We start from the raw sequence: 5,411 nt of genomic DNA on the forward strand, positions 1-5,411 counted from the left end.
TAAGGCGTTTTAGCTGATTGTAGGCCTTTCCCACACAGAGACGCGTTTAGCTGTATCACAAAAATGTATCGTATCAGCGTTTCGTCCAAATGGATCAGGCATTTTGGGAGCCTGAAACCACTATTTTTTTAAACCAGGTCCCAGAGTGGATAAATCTGAAAACAACACCCTTGCATTTCATCTTAAAATAGTCGGATCTATGTATTTATTTATTAAACGATAAATTAAACCCAATGTACTATTTAAATCGATGGCTGGACATTGTAATATTATTGTACATAAATCTGATTTATGATTTAGCATTGTGTTAGCCGAAAGCCTGGTGCGGTTCGAGGACCCAGGTAAGCCTTCTCATGCACCTCTTGCCGACCCGTGGAAACAGATAATTGTTGCTCCACACACTCAGACCCCACTATGTCTTCTGAGTTGGGCCTTCCAAGTCAGGTCCCACCTCACCAGTAGGGCCATGGTGTAGGAGGTTCACCCGGGAGAGCGAGGAAGGGCGACGGCCAGAACTGGGCAAGGCCAGAAATGCAGCAAACAACTCTTCATTTACTCTTACTGCAAAATCTTTTTAAAGGGGTCATAGACTGGATCATTTTATTATTTTATAATGTTTCCTTGGGTGCCCTTATAATGTTAGTATGATTTTAACATCAAAAATGGTCATTTTATAAATAAAAGGCATTTTTCCAAGCCTGATTTTAGCTCTGCTGTGAGACTTCAGTGTAAACGCCTACTGCTGTGATTGGCTGACATGTTTGCATATGAAATAGCTAGTATTACATGTGGAACTCTCTCTAAACTTTTACTAAGTTTTTACTATTATAGCTATCGAGATTAAGGAATCATGAAAAGTATTGATCATAAGGATCTATTCCCATCACATGAAAGGCTGCAGTGATGAGCATTGAGCAGATGACAGACAGTCTGTTGATCGCGTATGAAAAGATCTTATCATTGCAATGCAATTTCGGCACTCTCACGAATGCTTTCCACCAAATAACAGTTCGGCGAAGCAGTTCAACTACAAATTCTCCATGTTTGCCAGTGCGTACGGTAAATGGCTTTTTTTCATTGATTATCAGCGTCTCAACAAAGTTATGCCTAAAGGAACAGCTATGGTGGCAAATCCAGCTACAATCTTATCACAAGTTTCAACCAATGCTTCGTGGTTCACAGTGCTTGACATCAAAAATGTTTTTTTGTCTATTAAAGTCAAACGAGAAGACCAACGGAAGCTAGCATTTACTGTATATCAAATGCAGTATACCTAGGAACGAATGCCACAGGGCCTTCACAACAGCCCAGCCATTTTTCATTGAGCTGTGGCAGATGTGCTCAGTCCCTTACTAGGGACTGGCAAAGAAGTGCACTATGTAGACGACATACTGATGATAGCCACAGAGGAACCACTTGAGAACCACTTGCAGCTGATTGATGAAGTGTTACATATGCTAGGGGACGCAGGCTTTAAAATGAACAAAGAAAAAGCCCAAATTGCACAAAGGGAGGTACACTATTTAGGATACACTCTGACTCAAAGTCAGACGACAGAAAAAAATGCATTGTCGAACTGCCTCGACCTTATACTTTAAAATCGCTGCAAAAAGTATTAGGTACAACAAACTATTTACGAGATTTCATCCCTGATTTTGCAAATACTGCCGCACCGTTGTATTCGCTTTTAAAAGGGAAAACAAAGCCAAATGATGTCCTTGAATGGACTGGTGAACACGAACAGGCTTTTACAGATTTGAAACCGCGTTTGTGCGCCACGCCCACCCTGGGTTTGCCCAACCCATCAAAAATTTTCCACATTCAAGTAGACGCACATGAAATTACATTAAACGGAGCCTTAGCTCAGGAATATGGAGGAAAACTGCGTCCAATCGCTTACTACAGCCAAACAAAATCTCTGGTCGAAAGAGGATTCGACCCATGTACACAGCATGTGCTTGCAGTGCATTGGATGCTAAAAACAACAGAACCCATTGCAGGTTTTCAATCTGTTGTTATACACACAATACACACTCACCTGTACGAATGCTGTTACAGGGTCGAATAAAGGGAGTTTCCTCCCAAAGATTAGCAAGATGGTTAGCAGACATTCAAGCACGCGAAATCACAACAAAAAACACTAAAATTTTGCCACATCTGCTCGGAGATGTTAAAGTACACCCACACACATGCCAGCCCAAACAAGAGGCACAAAGCCTTGTCCATGACCAGCCACTGCTAGGCCAAGTGCGTGTGTACATTGATGGTTCTCGATTCTATCAAAATGCTCATTTCTATACTGGCTGTGCAGTGTGGACCCTTCATCTTCCCGATACAGATGCTGAACGGCAGCTGTTGTTTAATCCTCTGGGGACCAAGGTGTTTTTGGGGCCCTTGAGATGTTTTGACATGCCCTGACATTTGTGCTTTTTTCAGTTATTTATAAACATGTTAATGGCAAAGGTGTAAATTCACTCTATATAGCACAAACAGGACTACCATGATATGTGAGCATAATGTATGTACATGTTTGTATTTTTAAGAGAATAATGTTTATGCGTGGTTATTGAAAAAAAATAAAAATGAAAGTTGCTGAAATTAGACCACAAAACTCCTAATAAATATGTGTCCATAAGACTTTTGACTAATGGATGTTGTCGCTTCGTATTCTGGCTTCAAAATGATGTGAAAATCATCCTGCCTAATCGTTCACATAAAACAATACATTGATTTAAACATTGTAAGACAGTTTTTTTGTCAGAAGAGGTTTATGCGTGGGAGTGGCAATGGCCTATCAATATTAATGAGATTCATTAATATTGATAGGCCAATATTAATGAATATTAATAAATTCAAAAGCTTGTTGAATTGCACTACTTGAAAAAATTTGCATTGCATTAACCCTGCTTGCCTTTTAAAGCATTGTATTTTCAGGGCTTGCATTTTTATGGGCTGAAATTCAGCATTTGACAGGAACGGCAGGAATATCAGTAGATTGCCGATTGATGATCTCCATAGCTGTTAGTCGGCCTCACCAGCAGGGGGTGTAAGCGGCTGTTGACGAAGAACACTAGAGCAACGGGTGAGAGAACTCATTCTCAGAAATGGAGCAAGCAGTAGGCTATTTGTGATTATTATCATGCCGATGAATTGTGATGATTATCATATGGAAAAGCTGATAAAGACACAAAAGCTGTGTTTACATTGAAGTCTTCACTGTTACTTTTGTACATATAAGTTTTGCACAGCTTTCTCTGTCGTGACCGAGATTATGTTATTCCCCGATGCTGATGTACAGATCAAATGTTAAATCTGAGGTAGTAGACATATATTTCTCTCGGTTGTTTAGTTTTCTTAACTGTATATTGTGGTGCTGTGCTGCAGAACTGGGGATTCCCTCAATACGTCACTCTCCAGGATTCCCCTGCGGTCTCAGGACACTCAAAGTAACTCGATGGACAAAATACAGTGATTTAAAAGACTCCCACCTTATTGGGGATGTAGGCTATATTAAAAGGCTACACGCAAGCAGATGGACCAGCATATGAACGTAACGCACAAAGTTTCATCCTAAGCGTTTCCCAGTGATAAGTTCGCTGACACTGGATATTCACACATTTAGGGACCGTCTCTAAAGTTACATAAGACATTGGTACACACGTTTCTAACTTCAATAGCATTTGAAGAGAATGACTTAGTCATACAACCAACTGTAAAGTGCTCATGTAGGTGTCATGATGCACACTTTTTAGATAGTTGATATTAAAATAAATATGAGCTCATGTGGTACTGAAAAAAATAGCAATATGTAGGCCTACACATGATTTGACAATTTATTTGATTAAATATCGAAACTCTAAAAGTGTGCATCATGTCTGGCACCTACATGAACATTTTACAGTTGGTTTTATGACTGTAAGTCATACGAGAGAGAAAAATCAAAACGACCGAAAGAAAGTGCCCACTGAGCCTGCCTGGAGTTAGGTCTTTTGGCAGATCTAATATATTCCAGGTTCTTGTGATCGGTCCAAACGATAAAAGGTACCCCCGACCCTTCTAACCAATGACGCCATTCTTCCAACGCTAACTTGACTGCTAACAACTATCTATTACCAATGTCATAGTTGTGTTCAGGATGCATCTTGTCGTCTGTAGGGAGCGTTGGGAAAGAACTGCACCTACCCCCACCTCTGACGCGTCGACCTCCACCACGAACTGACGTGAAGGATCAGGGGCAATCAGGATGGGAGCCGAAACAAAGCAACTTTTCAGGTTGGTGAATACAGCTTCGGCTGTATAGGGCCACCTGAACGTCGTTCTGGGGGAGGTCAAGGCAGTCAGAGGAGCGGCTATTTGGCTGAAGTTTCGAATAAAATGCAATAGAAATTGGCGAACCCCAGAAACCTCTGTAGGGCCTTACGGGAATCTGGACTTGGCCACTCTACCACAGCCTTAACCTTGTCAGGATCCATACCCACTCCCTCAGACGAGATGATGTACCCTAGGAAAGGAACAGACTGTAAGAACTGATTTTCCTGCCAAAACAAAAGTCACCCTGCAATAAAGCAATAAAACGCACCCTGGACAGAGGATCGAGAGCACAGGACATTGTCTTGTCAAAACTTGTCTCCTTGTTTATATGCATCCCCCTCAAGTCACTGAAAGTTAACTAAGATTGTCTATATATCACATATGATGTATCTTTTGAATCTATTGTTTTTCCTTTTCATGTTTGGTATCATTTTAAGTGTCTCAGTGCGATTGGTAAAATGGTCTTAATTTCATTGCAGTCACTGGTATTATGAGAAAGATTGAGAACTTAGGAGACCTGTTCTCCTCTCTGGGTGATGTCTCTTCAAGATATCTCCCTTCTCCCCTGAAACCAGGTGCTACCCCCCTGGGGTACAGAAACTGACCCAAAACAACTCTAAACAATATTTGTATAACCTTATTGTTCTGGTCTGGGTATTTAAGGGAAGGTGACAGAGCAGTCTGTGGGAACCTGTAACCAGGATCATCCCCTATACAGTGCTGTGTCAGTGTTCTCCCATTGGAAAACTCTCACACACCACTGCATGTCTCTGTCAGGAATGCATTGTTTACTTTTAGATTCATCTTCGAGTAATTGATGTCATGTATCTATTATTTCTGAATTGGCTTTTAATCATTTACTTGTGTAATTGGCATGATACATTTTTACCTGACAAATAAATGTTACATCTTGATTTTGTCATATTAAATGAGGAAGCAAATATGCAAGTGAATAAGTTTATTCAGTATAATAGGTCAGAGGAAATAAATCACAGGACACGATGACAGCTGAGTGGCGCAGGGACCTCGACAGGCAACACAGGAAGTGATGGTGGTGAGTGGTGATCCGTGAAATGAACAGGGTAGATGAATCCAGACGA

Source organism: Abramis brama (assembly GCF_963993115.1).
Source record: "Abramis brama genome assembly, chromosome: 4".
NCBI classification, from domain to species: domain Eukaryota; kingdom Metazoa; phylum Chordata; class Actinopteri; order Cypriniformes; family Leuciscidae; genus Abramis; species Abramis brama.